The following is a 17,315-nucleotide window of genomic DNA, read 5'->3' as shown; positions in this document are numbered from 1 at the left end:
GCCTGGATCTCAGGCTTGAAGCATTCATTCGGCGATCGGACAGCACAGGAGAAGGTAAGAAGACCTCCTCCTGTGCTACAGCTGTTCGGGATGCCGCGATTATACCGCGGCGATCCCGAACAGCTCCCTGAGCTAGCCGGGCACTTTTACTTTCGTTTTTAGCCACGCGGCTCAGCTTTGAGCGCGTGGCTAAAGGGTTAATAGCTCGGCGCAGCGATCAGTGCCGCGCGCTATTAGAGGCGGGTCCCGGCTTCACTATGACGCCGGGCCCGCCGCGCTATAATGCGGGGTCACCGTGTGACCCCACGTTATATCGCAGGACCGGGACTCATGACGTACGCATACGTCATGGGTCCTTAAGAGGTAAATACTTCTGGAAGACATCAGAGGGCTTCAAAGTTCAGCAGCAATTTTTCACAAAATTTTAAAAATCTGAATTTTTCAGGGAACATTTCAGTTTTGAAGTGGATTTTAAGGGGCCTTCATATTAGCAATACCCCATAAATGACCCTATTATAAAAACTGCACCCCCCCCCCCCAAATTATTCAAAATGACATTAAGAAAGTGTGTTAACCCTTTAGGTGTTTCACAGGAATAGCAGCAAAGTGAAGGAGAAAATTTAAAATCTTCATTTTTTACACTCACATGTTCTTGTAGACCCAGTTTTAAAATTTTTACAAGGGGTAAAAGGAGAAAAAGCCTCTCAAAATTTGTAACCCGATTTCTCTCAAGTAAGGAAATACCTCCATATGTGGATGTCAAGTGCCCTGTGGGTGCACTAGAGGGCCCAGAAGCAAAGGAGCGACACTGGGATTTTAGAGAGTGAGTTTTTCTGAAATGGTTTTTGGGGGGCATGTCACATTTAGGAAGCCCCTATGGTGCCACGACAGAAAAAAACAAACAAAAAAAAAAAAAACATGGCATACTATTTTGGAAACCACATCCCTCAAGGAATGTAACAAGGGGTCCAGTGAGCCTTAACACCCCACAGGTGTCTGATGACTTTGATGACTTTTCGTTAAAGTCCGATGTGTAAATGAAATTTATTTTTTCACTAAAATGCTGGTTTTCCCCCCAATTTTTCATTTTTACAAGGGGTAATAGGGGAAAATGTCATACCGCCCCCCCCCCCCCCCCCATTTGTAACCCCATCTATTCTATCTAGTATCGAAATACCCCATGTGTGGACATCAAGTGCACTGCAGGCGCACTACAATGCTCAGAAGAGAAGGAGTCATATTTGCCTTTTGGAAAGCAAATTTTGCTGAAATGTTTTTTGGGGGCATGTCGCATTCAGGAAGCCCATATGGTGCCACAACAGCAAAAAAACAACAACATGGCATGCATTTTTGGAAACTACACCCCTCAAGGAACGTGACAAGGGGTACAGTGAGCATTTACACCCCACAAGTGTTTGACAAATTTCCGCTAAATTTGGACGTGAAAATGAAAAATGTGTTGGTTTTTTTTCACTAAAATGCTGGTGTTACCCCAAATTTTTTCATTTTTACAAGGGGTTATAGGAGAAAAAGCCTCCCAAAATGTTTAACCCCATTTCTTCTGAGTATGGAAATACCCCATATGTGGCTGTAAAGTGCTCTTTGGGTAAACTACAATGCTCAGAAGCGAAGGAGCGCCATTAAGCTTTTGGAGAGAGAATTTGTTCGGAATGGAAGTCGGGGACCATATGCGTTTACAAAGCCCCCCGTGGTGCCAGAACAGTGGATTCCCCCCACATGTGACCCTATTTTGGAAACTACACCCCTCACAGAATGTAATAAGGGGAGCAGTGAGCATTTACACTCCACTGGCGTTTTACAGATCTTTCGAACAGTGGGCTGTGAACATTAAAAATGTAATTTTTCATTTTCACGGACCACTGTTACAAAAATCTGTCAGAAACCTGTGGGGTGTAAGTGCTCACTGCACCCCTTATTACATTCAATGAGGGGTGTAGTTTCCAAAATGGGGTCACGTGTGGGGGGGCACTGTTCTAGCACTATGGGGGCTTTGTAAACACACATGGCCTTAAATTTCAGACACAGTCTCTCTCCAAAAGCCCAATGGAGCATTGTAGTGCTCCAGCAGAGCACTTTACATCCACATATGGGGTATTTATATACTCAGGGAAAAAAAGTCCCCCAAAATTTGTAACACCATTTCTTCTACTACCCCTTGTGAAAATAAAAAATGTTTCACTTTCAACTTTAACGAAAATTCTCCAAACACCTGTGGGGTGTTAAGGCTTACTATACCCCTTGTTAAGTTCCATGAGGGGTGTAGTTTCCAAAATGGAGTCACATGTGGGTGTTTTTTTTTGCGTTTATGTCAGAACCGCTGTGCAAATCACGCCACCCCTGTGCAAATCCCCTAAAATGTACATGGTGTTCTCACTCCTGAGCATTTCTGTGCGCCCACAGAACATTATACATTCACATATGGGGTATTTCCGTACTCAGGAGAAATTGTGTTACAAATTTTGGGGGTCTTTTTTTTTCCTTTTACCTCTTGTGAAAAAGAAAAGTATGGGGCAACACCAGCATGGTAGTGTAATTTTTTTTTACAATAACATGCTGGAGTAGACCCCAACTTTACCTTTTAATAAGGGCTAAAAGGGAAAAAAAAACAACCAAAATTTGTTATGTAACTTCTCCCGCGTACGGAGATACCCCATATGTGGCCCTAAACTGTTGCCTTGAAATACGACAGGGCTCCGAAGTGAGAGAGTGACATGCGCATTTGAGGCCTAAATTAGGGACTTGCATGGGTCGGACCCGAATGCAAGAATGACACTTGCCTCCGATACCAAAATTACCCAACCGCAGTGTTTCCAAAACAGGGTGCCTCCAGCTGTTGAAAAACTCCCAGAATGCCTGGACAGTGAATGGTATATGTAGTGTTTTACCCTTTATTTTGTGTAGGTGTAGTGTAGTGTTTTTAGGGTACATTCACACAGGCTGGGGTTTACAGCGAGTTTCCCCCTGGGAGTTTGAGCTGCAGTGGAAAATTTGCTGCATCTCAAACTTGCAGCGAGAAACTCACTGTAAACTCCCGCCCATGTGAATGTACCCTATACATTCACATGGGAGGGAAAACCTCCAGCTTTACAGAAATCTTCCCTGCTGTCTCTGACGTCGCCACCGCTGCATCCACTTGCCTGCGCCTCCTTTCTGTCGCCGGTCCCCGCGTGTCCTCCAGGTATCTGCCGCCGCCATCTTCCCCTGCTCTGCCCGGACTTCTAGGGGCGGGCAGAGTGGGGGAAAGGGGGAAATTAACTTTCACACACACCTCCCCCTGCCACCTCACTCCTATCCTTTAAGATGATCGGGGATGTCTTTGACGGCTCCGATCATACCTATTTTTCAGGGGATCAGATCACAAGAGACCCGATCAGCCCGGAATTGCTACAAATCGGCGATCTGAATTGATCGGCAATTTGTGGAGATCGCCGACGGGGGGGGGGGGGTGGATGGATGTTCTGTCTCAGGACCCCCAGGGGTTTGCACGGGGTGCCTGCGGAATGGTACGCCCTGGGTCCTTAAGTGTCTAAAGTTATTTTTATAGTGTTGTAAGGAGTGTAAGAATATCTTATTTTGTTTTTGTCAAAATAAAAAGATATATTTACTGTAAATGATAATCATAGAAAGTCTTACAAAAAGTCATTGCTTTGAGTTGTTTTGTACAAGAATAGTATGTTTTTGTATAATATTTGTTGCAAATCATAATTTAAGTGAACCCTAAACCATGGGCAGCATGAAACAAGACCAGACTCCCTTATTATCTATCGATCCCTGCGACCAGGCCCTGAGGGGAAGGGTGCCCATCTGGGGGTGAGCATGGCTCTGAAATCCTTAAGACACACATGCAATTGTAAAAGTACTCCGCTATAGGTACTGGACACAGAACTGACAGCTTTACATCCAGTTGCTGGAAGAAAGGCAATCAAGACTTCAGGGTTAAGGGCTGCACTTTAGGACATAGACTGGGAGGATCAGTTGTCAAATACTGATACAGACGATAAACGGGAGATCTTTAAATCAACACTAAATAAATAACTATACTGCTAATATAATTTAATGATTAAATTGAAATCCCACTGGGCTGACAGCTGATGTTAAAAGGGCAAAAAAAACAGCATTTTTAAAAATACAAAACGGCAGGTGCCCAAGAAAGTCAGAAGAAATTCCAATTTTCAAATATATAGTTACATAGTTAGTATGGTTGAAAAAAGGCATAAGTCCATCAAGTTCATCCAAGGTTAAATGAAGGGGAAGGGATGTGATTTTATATTTCTGCGTAAGCATTAAAGGGGTTATCCAGGAAAAAAACTTTTTTTATATATCAACTGGCTCCAGAAAGTTAAACAGATTTGTGAATTACTTCTATTATAAAATCTTAATCCTTTCAGTACTTATAAGCTGCTGAAGTTGAGTTGTTCTTTTCTGTCTAAGTGCTCTCTGATGACACCTGTCTCGGGACCCGCCCAGTTTGGAAGCAAATTCCCATAGCAAACCTCTTCTACTCTGTGCAGTTTCCGAGACAAGCAGAGATGTCAGCAGAGAGCACTGTTACCAGACAGAAAACAACAACTCAACTTCAGCAGCTGATAATTAATGAAAGGATTAAGATTTTTTAATAGAAGTAATTTACAAATCTGTTTAACTTTCTGGAGCCAGTTGATATCTAAAAAAAAATGTTTTTCCTCGAATACCCCTTTAATGTTATATTATTCTAGAAATGTATCTAACCCTGTTTTAAAGCTTTCAACTACTCCTGCTTTGACCAGTTCCTTAGGTAGACTGTTTAAAAAATTCACAGTTCTTATAATAATGAAGGCGTGCCCCCCTTGAGACTAAACCTTTTCTTCTCCAGATGGTAGGAGTGTCCTTTGGGGGGGTTTAACCTTGAACAATTTTTAGTTTTTTGCGCTTTCTTTTTTGCTCCTTGCCTTTAAAAAATCATAACTCTTTCAATTTTGCACCTAAAAATCCAAATGATTGCTTATTTTTTGCACCACCAATTCTACTTTGTAATGACGTCAGTCATTTTGCCCAAAATCTACGGTGAAACGGAAAAAAAAATCATTGTGAGACAAAATTGAAAAAAAAACGCTGTTTTGTAATTTTTGGGGGCTTCCGTTTCTACGTAGTAAATTTTTCGGTAAAAGTGACACCTTATCTTTATTCTGTAGGTTCTTACGATTAAAATGATACCCTACTTATATAGGTTTGACTTTGTCGTACTTCTGGAAAAAATCCTAACTTCATGCAGGAAAATTAATACGTTTAAAATTGTCATCTTCTGACCCCTATATTTTCGGTGTATGGGGCGGTATGAGGGCTCATTTTTTTGCGCCGTGATCTGAAGTTTTTAACGGTACCAGTTTTTGCATTGATAGGACTTATTGATCGCTTTTTATTCATTTTTTTCATGATATAAAAAGTGACCAAATATGCACTATTTTGGACTTTGGAATTTTTTTGTGCGTACGCCATTGACCGTGCGGTTTAATTAACTATATATTTTTATAATTCGGACATTTCAGCACGCGGCGATACCATATATGTTTATTTTTATTTACACTGTGTTTTTTTTTTATGGGAAAAGGGGGGTGATTCAAACTTTTTATAGGGGAGGGGTTAAATGATCTTTATTCACTTTTTTTTTCACTTTTTTTTGCAGTGTTATAGCTCCCATAGGGACTTATAACACTGCACACACTGATCTTTTACATTGATCACTAGTTTCTCATAAGAAACCAGTGATCGATGATTCTGCCGCTTGACTGCTCATGCCTGGATCTCAGGCACTGAGCAGTCATTCAGCGATCGGACAGCGAGGAGGCAGGTAGGGACCCTCCGGCTGTCCTGTAAGCTGTTCGTGATGCCGAGATTTCGCCACGGCTATCCCGAACAGCCCACTGAGCTAACCGCCACTTTTTACTTTCACTTTTAGCCGCGTGGCTCAGCTTTGAGCGCGCGGCTAAAGGGTTAATAGCGCGCGGCACCGCGATCAGTGCCGCGCGCTATTAGCGGCGGGTCCCGGCATCACTATGACGCCGGGCCCGCCGTGATATGATGCGAGGTCACCGTGGGACCCCGCGTTATATCACGGGAGCGGGACCAAGGACGTACTCATACGTCCTTGGTCCTTAAGAGGTTAAACGTCTCTTCTTAAGACTAAACAAATCTAATTTTTCTAATCTTTCCTCATAGCTAATTGGTTTAGTTGTGCATCTCTGCACCCTTTCCAGCTCCACATGGTCCCTTTTATGAACTGGTGCCCAAAACTGAACAGCATATTCCAGGTGAGGCTGTACCAATGCTTTATAAAGGGTAGTGTTATAAAGGGTAGTGTTATGTCACTGTCCCTCAAATCCATGCTTTGTTTGATACATGACAATATCCTGCTAGCTTTAGAAGCAGCTGCCTGACATTGCATGCTATTCTGTAGACATACAACGCATGCAGGTTTTTAGTACCCAGATTCATCACTTAACTCCTTAACGCCCGGTCCCGGTGTTTAAAATGGGGTCACGCCGTGACCCGCATCACACCGGGTCGGTCCCGGCTGCTAATCATAGCCGGGACCCTGGGCTAACAGCGCGCGGCATCGATCGTTGTGCTGCACGCTGTTAACCCTTCAGACGCGGCGATCAAAGTTGACTGCTGCGTCTGAAAAAAAAAGCTTCCCGGCAGCTCAGTCGGGCTGATCGGGACATCGTGATAAAATCGCAATGTTCCGATCAGCTGGGACGCAGGCGGAGGTCTCCCTAACTGACTCTGCGGCGTCCAATCGTCGATTGATTGCTCCAAGCCTGAGCTACAGGCTTGAGCAATCAAGCCCCTATCTGACTGATCCGTGCAAAGCTATGGCTTTTCAGGGATCAGCATAGGAGATCAGTGTGTGCAGTCCCTATGGGAGCTATAGCACTGCCAAAAAAAAAAGTGAAAAAAAGGTCATTTAACCCCTTCCCTAATAAAAGTTTGAATCACCCCCCTTTTCCCATAAAAAAAAATGTAAATAAAAATAAACATGTGGTATCTCCGCATGCGAAAATGTCCGAACTATAAAAATATATCATTAATTAATCGCACAGTCAATGGCGTGCGCGCAAAAAAATTCCAAAGTCCAAAATAGTGTATTTTTTGTCACATTTTATATCATGAAAAAATGAATAAACAGCGATCAAAAAGTCCGATCAATACAAAAATGGTACCGATAAAAATTTCAGAACACCGCCCAAAAAATTAGCCCTCATACCGGCCCGTACGCGGAAAAATAAAAAAGTTATAGGGGTTAGAAGATAAGAATTTTTTACATATAAATTTTCCTGAAGTACGACAATATCCAACCTATATAAGTAGGGTATCATTTTAACCGTATGGACCTACAGAATAAAGATAAGGTGTTATTTTTACCGAAAAATGCACTGCGTAGAAACAGAAGCCCCCAAATGTTACAAATGTTTTCTTCAATTTTGTCACACAATGAATTTTGTTTCCGTTTCGCCGTGGATTTTTGGGTAAAATGACTAATGTCACTGCAAAGTAGAATTGGTGGCGCAAAAAATAAGCCATCATATGGAATTTTATGTGCAAATTTGAAAGCATTATGATTTTTAGAAGGTGATGAGGAAAAAATGAAAATGCAAAAACGGAAAAACCCTGCGTCCTTAAAGGGGTAGTCCAGTGGTGAAAAACTTATCCCCTATCCTAAGGATAGGGGATAAGTTTGAGATCGCGGGGGGTCCGACCGCTGGGGCCCCCTGCGATCTCTCTGTACGGGGCCCCGGCTCTCCGCCGAGATAGCGGGTGTCGACCCCCGCACGAGGCGGCGGCTGACACGCCCCCTCAATACATCTCTATGGCAGAGCCGGAGATTGCCGAAGGCAGCGCTTCGGCTCTGCCATAGAGTTGTATTGAGGGGGCGTGTCGGCCGCCGCCTCGTGCGGAGGTCTACACGCCCCCTTCCAGCGGGCTGTCGGGGCTCCGTACAGGAGATCGCAGGGGGCCCCAGCGGTCGGACCCCCCGCGATCTGCAACTTATCCCCTATCCTTAGGATAGGGGATAAGTTGCTCACCACTGAATCACCACTGGACTACTCCTTTAAGGGGTTAACATTTATCCACATTGAACCTCATTTGCCAAGTGAATGCCCAGACACTTAGTCTATCCAAGTCATCTTGTAACTTATGCACATCCTCTAGCTTGGTGTCATCTGCAAAGATAGAAACAGAGCTGGTAATCCCATCCTCTATGAAGGAGATTGAGCAAGCTCCATAGTAGATATTTTATTTTTAAATTTTTTTTTGGGGGGGGGGGTATCCCAATGAACATTTCTGAAATCTGCTTACGTAGTAAATTTTTTCTTTTGTTTTTTTTTTCTTACTTTGCAGCGGTCATGAATTTATCAAATGCAATAGTCACTATTTATGAAAAAAGTTGCATTTCCGTTTAAAAGTCGCATATGTATTCCAGGTCCGAGCTGGCTTACAAAAAGTGCATACCTCAGCAGAAAATGAAATTAACACCCCCACTGCGTTACCTATATATATTGCCCCCCACTGCGCTACCTATATATATATATATTGCCCCCCCCTGCTGTACTAGCTATATGCATTGCCCCCCAACTGTTCTAGCTATGTATATTGCCCCCCCCCCCCCCCCGCAGCGCTTACATATGTACCCCCCCCCCCCAGCGAGCACATACATATGTCCCTTGCATCGCTATCTGTGAAGTATACTATTGGCAGCGCATCATGCTGCTGGCCGGGGAAGGTAGCGCAATGCCGTCAGCTTCCCGGCCGGCAGATGTGCTGCTGATACTTCACAGACAGACTGCGAGGGACATATGTGTATAGAAGCGCTGCAGGGGACAGATATAGTGACAGATATATATCACTATATATCTGTCCCCCTGCAGCGCTTCTATACACACATGTCCCTCGCTATCAGTAGCGCATCTGCCGGCCGGGAAGCAGGCGGCATTGCGCTGCCTTCCCCGGCCAGCAGCATGATGCACTGCTGATAATATACAGTAACCCCCGACATATGATGACATACAACATAAGATTGCCTATCGACATACGATGCTTTTATATGTCAGGGCCATCGCGTTAACTGCTATCAGACAGCGCAAAATGCTTAAAGGGAACCAATCATCACTTTTTACCCCCTGTAACTATTAAAAACACGTCCTAGAGCATGTAACCATTGTTCCTACCATGTTTCTGTAGTGCATGGCAATGAATGAAAAGCTCCGAAAATCAACTTATAAAATGTCCTGCGCTGTATGTTAATTTCTGTAAGTAGTCCATTGGGCGGTGCTGCATTCCTATTTAGTCACCGTGGCCAGAGCAGAAATCACGCCCCTCCCGTCCTAAACACGCCTACATGGGCGTGATTAACAGTCCGGCCGCAGTGGAATCAGCCTCGTCTTCCCTGTCAGCTCGTGCAGTTACAGAAGCAAAGAGCGCGAGTCTGCAGACTGCTGGAGTGCCGCTGGGTCCTAGTGCCAGCCGGATACATACACTCTCCTGCTGTAAGTGGAGAGCATAACATCTAGAGATCGGCGAGGGACACATAGGACATATTGTACTTCAATCCTCCTGTCTTCTTAGGTAGATTATTAAATGTTAGGTGTATGTATTAAATTATGTTATACACTGAAAAGAGTGTGGGGGGGGGTGAATCTGATGATCACTAGTTCTGATAATCAATGAAGGAGGGGGGGGGGCAGAGATGGAGGGATTAGTGGGAGTACTAGTTATCCACTGGGGGAGGGGCAGTTTTATGGATTTATTCCATAAAACTACAACTCCAGCATGCCCGAAAAGCCAAAGTCATGCATGCTGAGAGTTGTAGTTTTGCAACAGCTGGAGATACACTGGTTGGCAAACACTGGCTTATCTCATTAGGTAGCGTCACTCAGTCAGGGTCACTATGTTATAGAAGTTGCAATACTATAACTCCCAGCATGCCCGGAAAGCCAATTCTTGTACGGGCATGCTGGGAGTTGTAGTTGAGCAACTTCTATAACATAGTGACCCTGACTGAGTGACGCTACCTAATGAGATAAGCCAATGTTTCCCAACCAGTGTATCTCCAGCTGTTGCAAAACTACAACTCTCAGCGTGCACGGACAACCTTTGGCTTTCCGGGCATGCTGGGAGTTGTAACTTTGTAGCAAAATGTAGGCATACCTGTTGGGAACCACTGGCATGTTACCCATTGGTTCACAATTAGTGTGCCTCCAGCTATTGCAAAAGTACAACTCTGCATGCACAGAGACTTTGGCTCTCCGGACATGCTGGGAATTGTAATTATGTTATACCCCCACACTCCCTTTTCAGTGTATAACATAATTAAATACATACACCTAACATTTAGTAATCTACCTAAGAAGACAGGAGGATTGAAGTACAATATGTCCTATGTGTCCCTCGCCGATCTCTAGATGTTATGCTCTCCACTGACAGCAGGAGAGTGTATGTATCCGGCTGGCACTAGGACCCAGCGGCACTCCAGCAGTCTGCAGACTCGCGCTCTTTGCTTCTGTAACTGCACGAGCTGACAGGGAAGACGAGGCTGATTCCACTGCGGCCGGACTGTTAATCACGCCCATGTAGGCGTGTTTAGGACGGGAGGGGCGTGATTTCTGCTCTGGCCACGGTGACTAAATAGGAATGCAGCACCGCCCAATGGACTACTTACAGAAATTAACATACAGCGCAGGACATTTTATAAGTTGATTTTCGGAGCTTTTCATTCATTTCCATGCACTACAGAAACATGGTAGGAACAATGGTTACATGCTCTAGGACGTGTTTTTAATAGTTACAGGGGGTAAAAAGTGACGATTGGTTCCCATTAAGCTGCTGTTGGATAGCAGTTTAAGCATCCTGGACAGGTTCGCTCACCTATCCCTGCTGCTCCAGGTCCACTTCGGGATCCTCCGGCGTCTTCCGCATCTTCTCCAGGGTCCGGGCCTCGCTTTCCGGCGTCGTTATTACGTCACTACGCACGTCGTGCCGGCGCAGCAGCGTAATAACGTCACCAGAAAGCGAGGCCCGGACCCTGCAGAAGATGCTTAAGAAGCCGGAGGATCCCGAAGAAGACGCCGGAGCAGCGGGACAGCATCGGGAGCGGTGAGGATGCGGTCCGGAGCGGCAAGGACAGGTGAGTATAACTTCCTATACTTTACATTGCATGGATCCCTCAACATACGATGGATTCGACAAACGATGGGTTGTTTGGAACTAATTACTATCGTATGTTGAGGGACCACTGTACGCTGCAAGGGACATTTGTATGCGCAATATATATATAGCTAGCACAGGAGGCCAGAGATATAGCGCTATATGTCTGCATGGTCCTTAAGGGCAGCCAGGGAACGCAGCGCAATGCTTCCCTGGCCGCCAGTGTATTTTAACATTACAATCCTCACTAATGACTTAAATAGCCCCGCCAGGAGCCCTGAATGGCTCCTCGTTACAGCCATACAGGGCTCCTGGCTGGGTATTTGAAAATAAAAGTAAAACACATACGATCTACATCACAGAGGAACGGAGTATGCCATCTGCTCCCCTTGTTAATAACTTCTGATCACATCGGGTCTCTGAAGTGAGACCCAGTGCGATCAATCCCTTAGCCCCTGTACTACAACCCCCAACATGGAACCGACTCTGTTCCATAATTTTGGTAGTAGTACAAGCCCTAATGTAGTCTTCCCAGCCACCCGCAGCTGGGGGAACTACTACTCCCATCATGGAAACAAGTCTGTTCCATGATGGGAGTAGTAGTAGTCCCACAACACTGCAGGAGTCTGCTGATTTCACCTCTTCTGAGCATGCTCAGAAGTCATAACAGATAGTATAAACCGGGGGCAAACGGATGACAAGGTTCATCCATTTGCCATAGTCTTTAATGCTACATTTAAAAGACCCGTTTTTTTATCCGTTATTTTTTACAGCCAAAAAAATTCTGCATTCAATGTCTCTGCATTCAACACACTGAATATAATGGATGTAATATACTGGAAAATATAATACTACCAAACACCAAACACTGTGCTCTCTGAATATAACCTTGCCATACAGTGCACCCTCTGAATACCGTAACGTATTGTGGCCCATAAAAACCATACCACCCCAGAACTTCCATATAATATACGCTATACCTCTGAAATGCAAAACACTCTGTGCCCTTCACATATAGTAATAATGCCCCATCCTGTGCACCACCCCCCCCACATAGTAATAATGTCTGTCCTGTTCCCCACCACATAATAATGCCCTTTGTACTGTGTCCCTAACATTTAATGCCCTGTCATATTTCCCTCACATATAATGCTCCTGTACTGCAAATGAGGGGGCATTATATGTGAAGGGCACGGGGCATTATATGAGAGAGGCACATGACAAGGGGCCCCCTGTCATGTACCCCTCACATATAATGCCCCTGACATGTGCCCCTCACATATAATGCCCCCCCCCTCCACCTATAATGCCCCCTGCCATGTTTCCCTCACAATAAATGTCCCGTTTTATGTGCCACTAAGTTTTCATAACGCACTGTGTACCATACAATGCCCGTGTGGTGTCTTCTACAATTTTCTTACTTGCACTGTGCATGGGTGTTTAATGCAATTATTTTTCTGCTAATGTACTCAGACACACACAAAAATAACGGCCATGCTAACTTGCTCAATTAATTATACATACATGACATCATAGGAATCTTTGCCCATGTCCCATCACATACCAGCCCAGCGACGGTAAATGAACCCCTCAATTGACCCCCAGCCCAAGATCGCCCTGTGCCATTTTAATTGAACCCCCCTCCCCCTTTCCCTTGATTCAGGGGAAGGGGGGTCAATTAAAATAGCACAGGGGGTTCAGTTTAACCCCCGCCCCCCAATTTTAATTGATTAAATCCGTCCCCACCACAACACTGTCTTCGTTCTTACGGTCTGGTCCCCAGTCCCACACACACCCGACCATACTATAATACCAATTAGAGACCCCCCTCCTTCATTTCCCCGCTGTCAACGGCCATAGAGAGCTGCCTGTACCTCTTTACTGCAGGCAGCTTCTCACAGCAATGTGTTGGCGTCTGTGCGCTTTCTGGAGAGGGGGGGCTCCTTTAGTGACGTGTGATGTCCTCCTGCGCGGCACCTCGGCACAAGAGGACATCACTTGTCACCGCCGCAGCTTAATTATGTGGCCGCAGCACATGCTTCTAAAGGAGGTAAAGTTGGGCTACGGCCGCCGCCACTTAGCCAGGGGCGCGCGCAGGGTGGCCCTCAATGGAAAATACCGTCCGTTGTCATGGCCAGTATTTGTGATGAGAACTTACCGGCAGGAGGTTGAAAATACCGGCTGTGCCGGTAAAATATCAGTTGGGTTGCAACCCTACACATACACACGCACACACATTCAGACACACATTCACACAAACATTTACTCACACACACTACTGCAGGATCTTACAAAAACTAAAATTAGCTTACTGTCCGGGCACTGTGCGAGCCGTGGTGACGTGATTGCTATTGGTAATAAAGGGTTGATAAAGAACTTCGGCTATTAACATAAGGAAAAACTTTTCTGCTTTAACCTGTTCAGGACGCAGGGCGTATGCATACGCCCTGGGTCCTTAAGGACGTATGAGGTATGGCTAGGCCCGTGGGAATTCCGGTCCCCACCGCTAGCCGGTCGGGGACCGGACCGGGATGACTGCTGATATCTATCAGCAGGCATCCCGTGCATATGCCCAGGGGGTTCCTGAGACCACCCCATGTTGGCAATCGCCGGTCAATTTTGGCGATTCCGGGTCATACGGGTTTCTGGTGACTCTGTCCCCCTGAAGAGATAGGAATTAGGTGGCAGGGGTGCCACCCTTCCTATCCCTGCTATTGGTCGGTCAGACGACTGACCAATAGCAGATCAAAGGCGGAGGCGTTAAAGTTCGGTTCCCCTGTTCTGCCCACCGACGGTAATCTGGGCAGAACAGGCAAACTGTAGCGTGACTGGCGGTGGTGGAGCTCCCTTAACTGCAATCGGCGGCAGCGATGACGTGCGGCTCCCTGGTACAGACTACGGAAGCCGGAGAGTAGTTGCCTAGCAACATCTGGAGGGCTAGTTTGGAGATAACTATACAGTGGTCTCTAAACTGTAGCCCACCAGATGTTGCAAAACTACAACTCCCAGCATGCCCAGACTGCGGTTTGTGCATACTGGGATTTGTAATTTTGCAAGATTAAGAGGGGTACAGTTTGGAGATCACTGAGCAGTGATCTATAAACTGTGGCACTCTAGATCTTGCAAAACTACAACTCCCAGCAAGCCCACACAGCAGTTTGCTGTCTGGGCATGCTGGTATTTGTAGTTTTGCAACATCTGGAGGGCCACAGTTTGGAGATCACTGTGCAATGGTCTCTAAACTGTGGCCCTTCAGATCTTGCAAAACTACAACTCCCAAAATGTCCAAACAGCTGGAGTTGTAGTTGCGTACCTCCAGCTGTGGCACAACTACATCTCCCAGCATGCCCTTCGGCGATCAATACATACTGGGAGTTGTAGCTTTGCAACAGCTGGAGGCACACTGGTTGAAAAATACTGAGTTAGGTAACAGAACCTAACTGAAGGTTTTCCAACCAGTGTGCTTCCAGCTTTTGCAAAAGTACAACTCCCATGTGAATGTACACAGGGTACATTCACATGGGCGGGTTTACAGTGAGTTTCCTGCTTCAAGTTTGAGCTGCGGAAAAAATTTTCCGCCGCAGCGCAAACTCCTTGCGGGAAACTCACCGTAAACCTGCGCCTGTGTGAATGTACCCTAAAAACTACACTACCACATAATAAAGGGTAAAACACTACATAAACACCCCCTTATACTGTCTCCCCCAATAAAAATAAAAAACATTGTACGGCAGTGTTTCCAAAACGGAGCCTCCAGCTGTTGCAAAACAACAACTCCCAGCATTTCCGGACAGCCACTGACTGTCCAGGCATGCTGGGAGTTTAGCAACAGCTTGAGGCACCCTGTTTAGGAATCACTGGTGTAGAATACCCCTATGTCCACCCCTATGCAATCCCTAATTTAGTCCTCAAATGCGCATGGCACTCTTTCACTTCGCAGCCCTGTCATATTTCAAGGAAACAGTTTTGGGCCACATATAGGGCATTTCTGTACTGGAAGCAATTGCATTACAAATTTTGGGGGGCTTTTTCTCCTTTTACCCCTTAGGAAAAACATGCCAGTGTTGCCCCATACTTTTTATTTTCACACGAGGTAAAAGGAAAAAAAGACCCCTAAAATTTGTAACGCAATTTCTCTTGAGTACGGAAATACTCCATATGTTGGCGTCAAATGCTCTGCGGATGCATAACAAGGCTCAGGAGTGAAAGCGCACTATATTCATTTGAGGTCTAAATTGGTGATTTGCACAGGGGTGGCTGATTTTACAGCGGTTCTGACATAAACACAAAAAAATAAATACCCACATGTGACTCCATTTTGGAAACTACACACCTCACGGAACGTAACAAGGGGTATAGTGAGCCTTAACACCTCACAGGTATTTGACAAATGTTCGTTAAAGTTGGATGGGAAAATTAAAAAAAAAAATTTTCACTAAAATGCTGGTGTTACCCTAAATTTTTCATTTTCACAGAGGAATATAGGAAAAAAAGCCCCCCAAAATGTGTAACCCCAATTCTTCTGAGTAAGAAAATACCCCATTTGTGGATGCAAAGCGCTCTTCAAGTGCACTACAATGCTCAGAAGAGAAGGAGCGCCATTGGGATTTTGATAAAATTTGTCCGGAATTGAAGGCCACATGTGTTTACAAAGCCCCCATAGTGCCAGAACAATGGACCCCCCCCCCACATGTGACCCCATTTTGGAAACTACACCCCTCACATATTGCAATAAGGGGTACAGTGAGCATTTACACCGCACAGGTGTCTTGACAGATTTTTGGAACAGTGGTCCGTGAAAATGAAAAATGTAATTTTTCATTTGCATAGCCCACTGTTCCAAAGATCTGTAAAACGCCAGTGGGGTGTAAATACTCACTGCACCCCTTATTAAATTCTGTGAGGGGTGTAGTTTCCAAAATGGGGTCACATGTGGGGGGTCCATTGTTCATGCACATGGCCCCTGACTTCCATTCCAAACAAATTCACACTCCAAAAGCTCAATGGCGCTCCTTCTCTTCTGAGCATTGTAGTGCGCCAGCAGAGCACTTGACATCCACACATGGGGTATTTCCATACTCAGAAGAAATGGGGTTACAAATTTTGGGGGGCATTTTCTCCTATAGCCCCTTGTAAAAATGTAAAATTTGGGGGAAAACCTGCATTTTAGTGATTTTTTTTCATTTATACATCCAACTTTAACAAAAAGTCGTGAAACACCTGTGAGGTGTTAAGGCTCATTGTACCCCTTGTTATGTTCTTTGAGGGGTGTAGTTTCCAAAATAGTATGCCAAGTGTTTTGGTTTTGTTTTTGTTTTTTTTGCTGTGCTGACACCATAGGGGCTTCCTAAATGCGACATGCCCACCAAAAACCATTTCAGCAAAATTTGCTTTCCAAAAGCCAAATGTGACTCCTTCTCATTGTAGTTCGCCCGCAGAGCATTTTACGTCCTAACATCTGGTATTTCCATACTCAGAAGAGATTGGGTTACAAATTTTGGGGGGCATTTTCTCCCATTACCTTTTGTAAAAATGGTAAATTTGGGGAAAAAATGGCACTGTAGTGAAAACATTTTTTTTTTCCATTAACACATCCGACTTTAACGAAAAGTAGTCAAACACCTGTGGGGTGTTAAGGCTCATTGGTCCCCTTGTTTCGTGCCTTGAGGGGTGAAGTTTCCATAATAGTATGCCATGTGGGGGGTTTTCTGCTGTTCTGGCACCATAGGGGCTTCCTAAATGCGACAAACCCCCAAAAACCATTTCAGCAAAATTAACTCTCCAAAATCCCATTGTTGCTCCTTCCCTTCTGAGCCCTCTACTGAGCCTGCCGAACACTTGACATACACATATGAGGTATTTCCTTACTCGAGAAAAATTGGGTTACAAATTTTGGGGGACTTTTTCTCCTATTAACCCTTGCAAAAATTCAAAAACTGGGTCTACAAGAACATGCGAGTGTAAAAAATGAAGATTTTGAATTTTCTCCATCACTTTGCTGCCATTCCTGTGAAACACCTAAAGGGTTAACACACTTTCTTAATGTCATTTTGAATAATTTTGGAGGGTGCAGTTTTTATAATGGGGTCATTTATGGGGTATTGCTAATATGA

General features: G+C 45.0%; 1 protein-coding gene and 1 long non-coding RNA gene across 26 annotated transcripts in view; one reads left to right on the top strand and one right to left on the bottom strand.

Moving 5' to 3' along the window:
- RIMBP2 (RIMS binding protein 2) overlaps positions 1-17,315 on the bottom strand; it is a 970,948-nt gene that overhangs the window by 15,350 nt on the left and 938,283 nt on the right. The window lies entirely within an intron of this gene.
- The window catches only part of LOC130283882 (uncharacterized), a 29,881-nt gene that overhangs the window by 9,462 nt on the left and 3,104 nt on the right, over positions 1-17,315 (top strand). The gene's annotated exons all lie outside the window — the stretch shown is intronic.

The sequence above is a fragment of the Hyla sarda genome, chromosome 1 (genome assembly GCF_029499605.1).
Source record: "Hyla sarda isolate aHylSar1 chromosome 1, aHylSar1.hap1, whole genome shotgun sequence".
NCBI classification, from domain to species: Eukaryota; Metazoa; Chordata; class Amphibia; order Anura; family Hylidae; genus Hyla; species Hyla sarda.
The sequence above is the reverse complement of the archived record's forward strand: the minus strand, read 5'-3'. Positions and strand labels throughout refer to the sequence as shown.